The sequence below is a fragment of the Fukomys damarensis genome, unplaced genomic scaffold, assembly GCF_012274545.1.
Source record: "Fukomys damarensis isolate Sample0158 unplaced genomic scaffold, DMR_v1.0_HiC HiC_scaffold_16, whole genome shotgun sequence".
NCBI lineage: Eukaryota > Metazoa > Chordata > Mammalia > Rodentia > Bathyergidae > Fukomys > Fukomys damarensis.
The window spans coordinates 78,012,026-78,025,359 of NW_022900928.1; the positions used below are offsets into that span (position 1 = coordinate 78,012,026).

At 47.4% G+C, this 13,334-nt stretch overlaps 1 long non-coding RNA gene across 1 annotated transcript in view; it reads right to left on the minus strand.

Moving 5' to 3' along the window:
* Window positions 1–8,769: 8,769 nt before the first annotated feature.
* The window catches only part of LOC117286285, a 5,413-nt gene continuing 848 nt past the window's right edge, over window positions 8,770–13,334 (minus strand). The window contains exons 2-3 of the long non-coding RNA XR_004517372.1: window positions 12,243–13,034; window positions 8,770–8,900 (exon numbers count right to left, since the gene is read on the minus strand). This is a non-coding gene — a long non-coding RNA (uncharacterized LOC117286285). The remainder of the gene's footprint in view (window positions 8,901–12,242; window positions 13,035–13,334) is intronic.

Here is a 13,334-nt window from a genome sequence, read left to right on the forward strand (position 1 = left end):
CCAAGACTCCTTGCTCTGTTGACCTGTGATGACATTTTGCTTGTCCTGCGTTCAGGGACATTGGGTACTCCTGCCCTGGAGGATCACTGTCGGGACACAGATGGTCTGTGGCAGCCCAGGCAGATCTTCATCTTTCAAGTTCAGATTCCATTTTCATTCAGAAAACAAGGATAGGCTGCCTAAGGCATTTGTGCTGGAAAATTGAGACTGTTAAAATCTTTTTTTAAAACTTAATTAATTAATTTATTTTGAGGGGGTACTGGGGATTGAACTCGGGACCTTGTGCTTGCAAGGCAGGCAGTGGAACCACTGAGCCAAATCCCTGGCCTGCCCTGGAAAATTGAAATTAGACCACCCATACTCAGTTGACAGACGTTTTCTTAATACTCCTGGAAACAGAGCCATGGCTGAACTTCAGGGAAATGTTTGCAGCCTCCATCTCTGAGTTTCTTAACTAGACATGGAGCCAATCTTGAAGCAGGTGTTGGGTGTTTTTTGAATGAGGTGTTACTGTGTAGAGGGCTTCATCATAAGAGTTTTTACTGTGTCCTTTTGGGGGGATTACTGTTATTTTGCAGTACTGGGGTTTGATTTCATGGTGAAGACTTGCATGCAAGGCAAGTGCTCTCACTGAGCTGCATCCCCTGTCTGTTTTTGAGACCAGGTTTCACTAAATTGCCTAGGCTGGTCCTGAGCTCATGATCATTGTCGCTACGTCCTGCTCACTAAGTTGTTTTAGTTTTTGTGGTACTTGGGATTGAACCCAGGCCTTCGCATCAAGCTACATCACCACCCCTTTTTAAAATATTTTTTGAGACAAGGCCTCAGTCACCAAGTTGCTCAAACTTGTGCTCCTCCTGCTTCAGCCTTCCAAAGTGCTGGGATTATAGGTCTGTGCCGCTGTGCCCAGCTCGCTTTTTTTTTTTTTTTTTTAAACTGGGGATTGAACTCTTGGGACCTTGTACTTGCGAGGCAGGCAGCTGCACCACTGAGCTAAATCCCAGGGACCCCAGCTCACTCTAATGTTCAGCTGGTCTGAAAGTAATTTCAGTGCTGATCTTAGCAGTCCCCATCCCGGTTTCCTACAGTGCATTTAAACACAGTAGTTATGAAGGTCACATTGCTCATACCTATGTATAGTGTTCCACATGTGTGCCGGCATGGGGCTCGCTCTTGGTATACAAGAATAGGGAGTGGAGGTTTTATGAGATGTGAGCCGGAGACCATGCTAATTCTTCACTTCCCCATTTGTCTCCCATGTTTGGCCACTGAAATTGGCTGCTGAGAAAGTCAAGAAGAGGGAACTTTTTTTAAAGCCAGTTCTGCCGGAGTGCTGTAAAAAAAATACTGTCATTTGACCCTGTAACAATCTGGGAAATAGCTCTCATGTTCCCAATCTGATTGCAGATGTTGCAGGCCAGCTGTATTTAATGTGCCTTCTTCCTGAGCTGTCCTCTGGGTGTAGCACAGTGTAGCTGTCCCAGCAGCTCTGGTGGACTCCCTCCCTCCAGCAGTCCTGGACCCCAGCCCCATGCTCAGCTTGGGCCTGGGGGCTGATCCCTGCACTCCTACTGGTGATGGGCCTGAAAATTCAAGCTGGTGGAATTGTGGTTTCTACTTACACATTTATTAGACTGCTGGGGATAGGTCAGGGTTCGGGGCCAATGTGACTTCACCCTGGGTGAGTCTGCCTGCATGCAACAGATACAGAGTCATCTGACAGAATTCTTACACTGTTGAGGTAGATGTTTAGATATGGCAGCCATATAAAAGATTAAAAAAAAATTTTTGAGAAAGGTTCAGACTATCCCTAAATTCATCATGTAGCCCAGAACTCAGAGCAGCCCTGCCTCAGCCTCCTGAGTTCTGGGATTCAGGTGCGTGTCATCACACCTGCCTACACATTAAATGTTAGAAGGAAATGCCCACGGAAGTGTGAGGCAGGAGCTGCCATTGCCTCACCCTGTGCTGGATGTACTCTGCTCCTGGCAACACAGCCCTGTCAGGAGAGAAACTGACTCCTGGTTTCTGCTCAGTGACTCAGCCTTGACCTCTGGGGAGTGTGGCCCTACCCACCTGCCTCCCCTGCAGTGCGGTGAGAAAGTCCCCTCCTACCTACCTGCCTGCAAGTCAGCTCATTGAGGGTGGAGCCAGCCACAGGTGTCCAGGTCACTCTGGTTTCAGTTGCCGTAGCAACTGATACTCTTAATTCTGAAACACAGATTAGGACATAAGGAGTCTCTTAACATTTGCGGAGATCCGTGAGCCTCCTATCATAGGAACACATTGTCCTCCCACTTCTGGGAGGATGTCAGGGACACAGACAAAACTGAAGGAAGCAAGGTCACAAGCTGTTAGTGCTGAGCTGGAGTCCTGTGGAGTCTGGCTGTGGGCGCCAGGCTCTCTACTGTGAGAGAGCACAGACCAGTATCTGGCCTTGTTAGCTGTGCAGTGAGAAGTCGTGTCTGTTCTATCCCGAGAGTACTTAATTTAGCAAGCCTTAATCACAGAGCATTGGACAAGCAGTCCAGATCCACAGAATGGCATAAAAGTTTTCCCCTAGAACTTTATTTTAAAATGTTTTATGTGTACATGTTTGTAGTCCGTAATGATTGCATTCATGGTAGGGAGTTGGTACATGAACATAGTGCACCTTAACTCTTTTTATTTCCCCTCTCTTACACCTTCCCCTCCTTACTCCTTCCCTCCATCTCTTGGTTCTCTTCTCACTCGGAAAAGATCTGTGGGTGGGACAGGACTGCTGGAGGATGCTGCTGAAATTCTGTGGCCAAGAAAACCAAGATCTGGTTGAACTTAACATTTTGAAGTCAGTGCCCCTTTGACTGGAGCAGTGGCCTCCATCAATACAACACTTCTAGTGTGTAACATGTATATATTTATTTTTGTTTAAATTTCTACTTTTACCTCTGAAATCATTTGCAGGAAGTGCACTTGTAGACAGAGGGAGGCCAGCTGTGGTGCAGTGGTGTTCAGTGCATCGTGCTGTCTCCAGAAAGACCAAGGCACAGTAGCACCTCATTCCCCGAGTTAGGACCTCACGATAAAAATGCTAACCATGCACTCTTGAGCCCACACGCCCTGTGACAAGCTCCAGGAGCCACCCGCTTCTAAGTACACTACTTGTCCCGAGCTGGGGGGCTTTCAGTATGCACTCTTGGTGACAAGTCAACTGTCTCGTGACCCCACGGCACCAGAGGAGACACTTGCTGGTTACTGTGATCCCACCCTGTGTCCTTCTGTCCCTTTCCACCTGTCTGCATCTGTGGTCACTTCTGTTCACTGACACTTCCGCATGGCGCTGCTAAGTGGTGTGTAGGTGCATGTGGTGTCCTTCATCCCGGCACATATTGCATCTTCTTTTTACATACCTTCCTCTCCCCTCGCTCCACCCTTCATCGTTTTTGAGATTCTATACATGTGCTAATTTTAAATAGAAACTTGGAGAGCAGAGAAAAGTGAAGTCATTTTTCCAAGTTGGATTTAGGGTGTAAAGTCTGGGTCAAGTAGAATTACTAGTTTTAGCGTGAGCAGAGTTTGGCATCATTTAGTCCTGTCTCTTGGTTCCTGTCATGGCAGTCTCTCACACTCTTTGTTCTGGTCATCTTGATGCCTCTGAGGAGTCCTGGTCAGGCACTTCCTAGATTCCACCATCACTAGGTGTCTAACCTTTTCCTCAGGATGAGACCGCAGAGATGAGATGCTCTTATCAGCAGTGCATGCTGGCAACATCACTTAACCGCTGTTGGTGCTGACCCTGGTCACCTGGCTGGGTTGGTGGTGTCAGGTTATCCAACTCTCCTTCCCTCACATCCCACCTACCCCATATCGTCTTCACTGTGCACCCCACCACTTGAGTACAGAGTTAAAGCCCTCCTTTATATTGCTACAGTATTTTGTTTTTGGATTTTTTCCCTACTTCCTCAGCATCCCAAGTGCTGGGATCACAGGCATGCACCACCATCCCCATCTCTTCCTATTTTTAAAATTTTATTTTGACACTGACACAAAGCAATTAAACTGGGCTTGGTGGTATACACCTATACTCGAAGCACCCTGAGAGGCTGAGGCAGGAGGATCCAAAGTTCAACTATGGGCAGCTTGGTGACTTAGCAAGACTGTCCCTAGATTAAAAAGGGCCGGGTATTTAGCTTAGTGGTTCCGCTGCCCGCTTCACAAAAACATGGTCCCGAGTCTGATCCCCAGTACAAAAATAAATAAATAAATAAAAGTACAAATTAAAAAGGGTAGGCAATGTAGCTAAGTGTGAAAGCCCTGCGTTCAATCCCCAGTACTGAAAAAACAGCAGTCTGGTTCTAAGGTCACTTGGTTGTAATACTGTACTCAAGGGCTATCTAAGCACAGAGTCCTAGATTGTGACGGTTTCACGTATGTCAACACATATTGAGACGGGATATGCAGTATAGGAGGTGTGATAAAAATATGGTGAATGTTTACATTTAAAAAATACAGGGCTGGGGATTTGGCTCAGGAGGTTCTATCTCCTGCCTCACAAGCGCAAGGTCCTGAGTTTGATCCCTGATACCAAAAAAAAAAAAGAAAAGTACTACAAAGAACAGCATTGCCATTGGTGAGCCTCAGAATACTCACCATTCCTTTGAACACCTTCTTGCCACTTTTTGAAGCAGTTCTGGAAACCCTGTGTGGTGGCTGCCTCAATGTCCTGAATCAAGTCAGAACTTTTACTTTTCATGGTCATTTTGACATGGTCTTTTGAGCCCCCTTTGCAACTTTCCTCAGATGATCCATGAATGTTCTTGGTTTTTCCGGGCTTCTGTGGTCTCCACTGCACCTTCGGCTGCACACTCACAGCTTCATGCACTGCCCCTCAGGGACGCACCGCCTGGCCTCCCTGGCCTTCTGAAGTCTGGGTGGAAGCCTTCCTGACCTGGTGACGAGAGGAAGCGAGGAGAGTGGCGCAGACGCTGGGCTACCACGTCAGGGTAACTGGACACCAGCCCTGTGATCCGTGACAACACTCTGAGCCTGAGCCGCTGTGAAGTGACCGCAGCCAGGCAGCACGCGTCATGGGCACGTGCTGGACTGAGGGGTGGTTCAAGGCCTGGGTGGATGGAGCAGCAGACTCAAAACGTCATTGCACTACTCAGAATGGCGTGCGACTTAAAACATTTTTTTTCCAGGGCAGTATACATTTTATTTTATTTTTTCCCCATTAAATTAACTTAAAACTTATGAATTATTCACTTCCAGAATTTATCATTTAATATTTTTGGACTATGGTCAACCCAATAACTGAAGCGTCAGAAAGTAAAACTGGATGAGGGGATTCTCCCTTAAGGACAAATGCATGGTCTTGATCATTTGAACCTTCTGGGTCAGCCTCTTACCATATTAGATGATAACTGTTTTCACCTGAGCGCTGAGTTCAGCTGCTAGTGAGTGGGCCGGTGACTTTGATTATAAGGGGAACCCACATGAAGCTCATATGGAACCATGGAATGAGCAGACTAGGCCATAGCTATCAGATTGTGTGAACTGAGTGGCTTGGGTGCATTTGTGGAGAGGGGCATTTCCAGAGAGTCCCTCCTAGACTGGCATTTCAGCTGTGGCAGGCAGCACTCTGTCTCCATGAAAACACTTGAGGAAACAAGGAGGCAAGACCCTTGTTGGTTCATGGCTTCAGGCCATGGTCACTGGGGCCTGTGGTGCACAGAACATCAAGGTGGATGAGACCCATTTACTCTGTGCAGCTGGGAAGCAGAGAGGCAGGAAGGGGCTGGGTCCCCATATCCCCACCAAGGGCAGACCCCAGGGACTGAAGTTCCCCTGCTAGACCTTGACTCTTAAAGTTTCACCACCTCATCCTCCTACAGCCACTGGCACCAATCCTTTCAAGCCCCTTGAGAGACATTAAAGAACCCAATTACACAGGCTGGGCCTGGTGGCACACACCTGCATTCAGGAGGTTGAGGCAGGAGGACCACTGAGTTCAAGGCCAGCCTGAACTACATAGTGAAATCCTGCCCCCACCCCAAAGCTTGCAACTATAGCAACAGAGCATCTGTGTTTACTCAGTTTTTGGACATTCATTATCTTTCAAGCAGCCCTCCCATATTTGGTGAACTTCCATCATGAATCCTGCCTTAACCAGCCACTTTTCAGCTCTCATGTACGTAGGTCACAGAAGTGGGAGGTAATGAGCTGTACTCACAAGAGGCTTACTCATAATCCCAGCACTCAGGATCGCCACAAGTTTGAGGCCTGCCTAGAATATACAGCGAGACCCTGGCTCAAAAAATAAATAAATAAAGAGGCTTAGTCAAGAAGGAACCAAGAAAAGAACATAGACACTTAGGGAACCTACTTTCCAGCAGGGCAGTGAAGGAAGAGGCATGCAGTCTTTGTGGCAGCAATGGCCACACAATGGTTTCCAAGGCCTGGTTCCATTGGGTGAGGTGTAGTGTTGTCCCTGTGGCTTCCCGCAGCCCTGTGGTATGGCTGAGCCTTGTTTCTGCTCTGTTTCCTCCTCTTTGCCTCTCTGGCAACCCAGGCACCATGAGCCTCTCAGAACCTTTTAATAATTTCCTACACACACACACACACACACACACACACACACCCTGTGTCCCAATTAGCTAGAGTATTATTCTGCTTTTTGTTAGCTGGCAAGTTGACAAAAATTCCATTAAGGATAAATTCACTGAACTCTCCTGGGAAAATTCTACCTGTTGCTTTCGTTTAATAAAGGAGATGGGGTTTTAAAATGTGAGATGAGAACAGGAGTCTCGGTACAGAAAAAAAAAATACAGACACAGATAGAGTAAGTCAATACCATGGAGTCCTACTTTAGAATTGGAACTCACAGTATGAACATGAGAGATATTTTCTTTCAAAACTTTCTAGTTTTCTAGGACTGTGGATGTACCTCTGTATTAGAGCACTTACCTATCATTTGTGAGGTCCTGAGTTTGAACCCTAGCCCCGAAAAAAAATCCTAGTTTTGTTATCAAAAGACCCAGAAACAATGACCTGGTAGTGAATATCTCTTTTGCAGAGATTATAACCTTGAACTCTCATTATTCACTAAAGGGTATAAATAAGGGTGTCCTGAAGAAGTGTCTGCACTTGGGCTGGGGATTTAGCTCAGTAGTGCCACTGTCTGCTTTGAAAGCACAGGGACCCAAGTTGATCCCCAGTACAAAAAAAAAAAGTCTGCCCTTGAGAGTTGTGTACAAAGGAAGCCTAGAATATAATAAAAGCAAAAAAACAAAACAAAACAAAAGACTAGGTATGGGGCTGCATACGGTGGCACATGCCTGTAATCCCAGCACTCAGGAGGCTGAGGCAGGAGGATCACTGTGAGTTCACGGCCAGCCTGAGCTGAATAGTAAGACCTGGTCTCAAAAAAAAAAAAAAAAAAAGCTACTTGCCTGCCGTGGTGGCGCACTCCTGTAATCCCAGCACTCGGGAGGCTGAGGCAGGAGGATCACTGTAAGTTCGAGACCAGCCTGAGCTACACAGTAAGTTCCAGGTCAGTCTCAACTACATAGTGAGACCCTGTCTCAAAAAACAAAAAAATCACAGTTGGGTTGAGTGACTCAGAGCTGATTTTTTTGTACCAGGGATCGAACTTGGGTCCTTGCACTTGTGAGGAAGGCCACCAAACCACTGAGCTAAATCCCTGGCCCTCAGAGCTAACTTAAAGAGGCTCCTAGTGACCAAAGAAGGAACAACTTTGAACACCAATAGGCATTAAAATAGCCATAAACTAAAACATAACAAATATGCTCAAGTCCCAGGATTCACAATAATAACAAAAGCAAGCAAAACTCAACTGGCATCCTATAGTTTGGATACGAAATGTCCCCGGCAGGCCCCATGTGAAAGGCTGGATCCCTGCCTTGGCACTGCAGGGTAGAAGTGGTAGAAACCTTGAGGTGGGGCTTCCAGTCCTTGGGGAAGGACCTTGAAGGGCACTGTGGAGCCCTGGTCCCTCTTCCCTCCCCGCCCTCCCCCAGGCCTGGCCATGAAAGAGCAACTTCACTTTACCATGCACCCTTCTATGATGCTGTGCCTGAGCACAGGCCCACAAACAGTGCAGCCCATTGACCATGGACTGAAACCTCTGCAATCATGAGCCAACAAGAACTTTTCATTTTTTAGAGTTGATTAAATTATTTTGTGACTGACACTTTTGTAAAATGTCAGGACATTAACTACTGAGAAACAGCAAAATGAAACACTTGGATGTTTGTCCTTCCTTTCCTACACTAGTATTAACCAAGCAAATAAGAAGAAATTTCACCTTCTAGAAGTATTCCAACAAGTTAATAAACAAGGAATGATAAATTGTACTATTACTATTCTCATTTCCTAATGAATTTAGAATTTGGGGACAAAACTTACAATATAAAACATGGGACAACCAGACATGTCTTCTGTTCAAAAACACACTATTGGGCCGGGGATTTAGCTCAGTGGTTCTGCTATCTGCCTTGCAAGTGCAAGGACCTGAGTTCAATCCCCGGTACCAAAAACAACAACAACAAAAAATCAAAAAGACACTACCCTCTGTGAAGCAATTTCCCTCTGAAAGTAAATCTGATAGAAGACCTCAGACACAACAGTTTGCAGAGGACACAGAGTGCTGGGGAGCCCACTAGAGTCTTCTGGGAGAGTCCAATAAGCAAAATCCTAACTGCAGGAGTCTACTGAACAGATGATTTGGAATCGTCAGTAAATGTATAGTAAAGGGAGGGCAAGAAAAGATGAAGTGGGAGACTATAGGTTAAAATAACTAAAACATTCCAAACAAAATACAGAAGAAGCAGGGCAGGGCTGGAGGCAGAGCTCAGTGGTAATGCATTTGCCTAGCATTTCTGAGGTTCTTGGTTCAATCCCTAGAACAGAAACAAACAAAGGTACACGTTAGTGTGTACAGATTTAAGCCTGGATGATAAAACTATAAAGAAAACCCAAGAAGTAACGAACTCAGAAGTCAGAATAGTGGTTTCTCTAAATGGGACAGGAGAGGCCGTTGCTTTGGGATAGGCACATGGAGGTCTTGGAGGATGGATGGGATTGGCAAGGTTCTCCAGGCTAAGAATCTCTAATACAAAATATAGCAACACTTTTTGAACATCAGCATGATGTAGCTAGTGGAAAATTCTGTCAGGTGTAGTGGCACATGCCTGTAATTCCAGTACTCCAGAGGCAAAGGCAGGTGGATCACTGTGAGTTTGAGGCCAGATAGGGCTACACAGTGAGACCTTGCCTCAAAAAAAAAAAGGCCAGGGATTTACCTCAGTAGCACTGTGCTTGCCTCAAAAGCACAAGGTCCTCAGTTTGATTCCTGGTACAGAAAAAAAAAAAAAAAAAAAAAAAAAAGACAAAAATTCTACACGTGAAATGGTATCTTAATCACCTTCCTCTGCTGGGTCAGAAAATCCAACACCCACAACTTAAGGGAAACTCATGCTTCAGAAGTTTCCGTCCTTGCATGGTCAGCCAGCTCCAGAGAGCAGTGCATGTTGGAAAGGTCTGGTTAAGGTAAAGCAGCTCACCTCATGGGGCACAGGAAGAAGAGAGTCAAGGGAGAACCCAGGAAGGGAGACAGAGCCCCCCATGGTGATCAGCTATAAACCCCCAAATTCCTTTCAAACTCATGAGGCTGTGGGGCCATTTTAGATCTATGACCATGACACACTGACTGCAGTTAAGATACAGGCTTACTGAGAATGTATTTGAAATTACATTCAAACTGGGTGTGATGGTGCATGCCTATAATCTCAGCAGTTTCAGAGGTTGGGGCAGGAGGAGTATAAATTTGAGCTCAGCCTGAGCAATTTAGCTATTTAGCTAGATTTTCTCTCCAAAAGTGATGGGGTGGGGTGGCTAGGAAGGTAGCTCAGTGCAAAAGCCATTGGTTCAATCTCCAGTACAGGGGGGGAAAAAAAAAAAAAAATATATTTTTTATATTCTAGAGGTGGAACTAACAGATTAGTGATTTGCTTGTGCATCTGAGTGGGATAAGAAAAGGTAAAAGTCCACAATGCCTTTGAGAACTGTTGATTAAATGGATGGTAAAACTGTTCACTGAGAGGGCTAAGTTAAAGTACCCTAAGGAAGATAGTGCTTGTTGAGATCCAACCTGCTATTCTGCTGTGATTGGAGTCACTTACTGTCTCCCAGGATCTGCCTTTATCTTTTATCTCCTAGCGCTAAAGACAACTCTTGCCCTTAGAAGGTGCTCCTGTGAGCAAGTGCCAAGTGTATGCAATGCATTTCCTGCAAATCCAGATGGAGAAAAGGCCCACCGAGGCCCTTCCTAGGGTCACTGTGTCAGCTAAAGAATGAGTACATCCTCTGTGCAGACTGGAGAAGTGCAGCTGTGTGTGAGTCCTTTAAACACATTTGGTTCATCCTCATCAAATGCTGATCTGCTTTTGTTTCCGCACTGTGAGTGGCACGGGCTGGATGGACTGACCCTTAGCTCATGGGCGGTCATAACACATTCTGCCTTGCAACACCATTGTGATGGTTGCAAAGCAGAGCATTTGATTTCTCTTCTGTGCAGCAGGGAAATCAGAATACACCAGAGCCTAGTGTCCTGAGGAAGAAGAGAAGTGTCTTTGCCGGCAGAAGTTTTCACAGACATGTTTCATCTGAATTTGGATGTCACCAGGAGAAGGAGGCAAAGGGTTTGTGCTGAGAGGGCTGCAGGCAAATGGCCCTGCCCCCAAGTAGGGGCCCTGCAGGGAAAGTAGTTACCATGATGATCCTAAGCAACCACTGCTCAGAAAACTCATTGTTTGCAGTGCCACAAAGCACCTTCCATAGAAGTGCTAGACATGGGGTGCCCCGGTTCCGATGAAGGCTCCTCAACTGGCTCATTTCACCTTCTTCTCTTCACTCTAAACCCTCACACACCTCTTGCTGTTTGTAGACTTTTCCTCCTCAAAGGACAGTGAGTGGCCTGAAGGCCTGGCAAGATCTGCTCCTCTAGGTTGGCTCCCTGGTCTCACCGTCTCAGACGGAGCCCTGGAGATTTGAAATTTGTGCTATGTCTGCACGATGCAGCCCCACCCTCCTCCAAGTCATCTCCAGTTTTAAACCAGGATGTTTAGCCTGTGGGCAGTGCACACAGGTGCACCTTCTTGTAGTCCTGGCTCCTATGACACGGGGGGGGGGTGCTGGCTGAGTGCATCCCAGTGCGTCCCAGGGACACAGGTGTGACTTTCCCAGCAGACAGAGACCTGTGGGAAATCTAGGGAGAGAGGGGAGATGGCAGCTTTGAAGTGAGTGTTGAAACTTTGGGGAGGAGCAGGATGCAGGTGAGGAAGGTAGGTGGTGAAATTTGGCTAATTTGGTCATGAATTGTCCAGGTATAGGAAAGGAATGACATGGGCCTCAGGCTGAAATCTGGATCTGAGCTGTTTTGCCACAGAGGAGTGTGAAAACTTGGAGAACTCGGCACTTTTTTTCCTCTCCTTGCAGGCAAGTGCCCTACCCTTGAGTAACATCCCCAGTCCTTGTGAGAAGACATGCTCAGAAGAATGGTTTCCAAGCCCTGATCAGAAAGTACTATCTTCAGTTCTTCAGGCACAAGATCAAGCAGGTTTTTGATAGGACAGCCTAGATCCAATGTCAGAATAGGGAATATAACAGAGGGCCACTGTGCCTGCTCTTTCTCCAGTGACCCCCTCTCACTCTGCAGAACCTACTTCTTTTCCTGCCTTTAATAAATGTGTAACTTAGCTACCTTTTGCACATTTCTTGACCAATTCCTTGTCTAAGACAACAAAAACCTAGGAGGAATATCTAGAAGGAGCCCACAGAACCCCAGAACTCCAGCAACATTTAGCCATATTCTTTGGACTGTGTGCGCTTGGGCTTCCGCACTGGCAATTTAGGAACAAAAACACCGTGCTATAATTTGATGAGGATTAAACTAAATGGTTTACTGTAATCATATGTGATTATCCATTCCCCTCTGTCTGGGAGGCACAGGTGCATCGGAAACCATACAGGGTTGTCACTGAAGCACACAGTGTGCACCTGGTACCTCGAATGACAGTGAGCCTCGGGAAGGACACTGACCAGCGTTTTTCTCCTCCTCTGAACCACAATAAATGCATCGCTCGTGAACTACATCAAATGACTGCATGAGTGCTTTCTGTGGGTAAGAGACTTATCGAGTTCTATGAGATAAACGCTTGTGGGCCCAGAACGGTGTTACATACCTGTAAACCCACCACTCTTGGAGGCTGGAGGATTGCAAAGACCCCGGGTTCAATGTCCAGCACCACAGAAAAGAAGACAGCCTTGGCCAGATTGGAGCTCACTGGATGTGAGATGAAGTGAAGTGGAGAGTCAGGATGATTCCCAGGCTGGAGTCCAGGAGAAAGATCTTGTTGATTAGGGAAAACAGCACAAGGCGACCAAATCCAGGAAGAAAAATTGTGACCTGTTGGCTTCAAGGCAGGGGTCTTTGTTTTGTTTGCTTTTGTGTCCAGTACTGAGGACAGTGCTCAGCACATAGTGCTCACTCAGGAGGGTCGGCTGTGGGATCCACGATGAGCACCAGTGGAGAGGTTCTCAGACAACAGCCGGTGCACAGCCGGCAGCGCTTGGTGACGTCTACCGGCGAGGCAGGTCTGCCCATCCGAGGCAAAGGGGGCTGGGGGAGGGAGGGAAGGAGAGAGAGAGGGCGGGAAAGAGAGAGAGGGAGGGAAGGAGAGCGCTTTGTAGCCACGACCTCCCGCGGGAAAAGTGGGTCAAGAATCCAGAAAGGTGGGCGACTGGAGAAGGGCGTGGCCGGTGTCGGATGACGTCCTGGGAGACCAGGCACTGGTCCCAAGGGATACCCCACAACGCCCGGGATCGGCGGTAGGGCCCCAGAGGAGGGAGGTCAGGGCGAGGCGGCTGGGCTCAAGCAGCTGTGACTTTTGTCTGCTTTTGGAGGGGTCACAACTGAGCCCCGGCGTGTGGCAGGATAGCTGAAGTGGAAGATCTAGTGAGGCTGGCTGGAGCTGCTGAGGATGAGAGAAAAGATGGTTGATAGGGAAGGTTGTCTTCCAGGAGAAGCAGAAGAGAGGGAATGAACTTTCGTTGTTGCTGGGACTTTCCGGCCCATCCCGGGTCGCCAGATCCGCTCTCCAGCTCTCCTTCAGACTCAGGGATCTTCCGGCAAGGGGGCGGAGCTTCTCTCGGGGCGTGACCAGGGTCGGTCTGGTTCCCAGGAAAGGTGCTCCTTGGGCCGTGGGCGGGGCCTAGCTCAGGCCACGCCCTGAAACTACCTGCTCGGGGCAGGAAGGATGAGAGCAAGAGCTGCT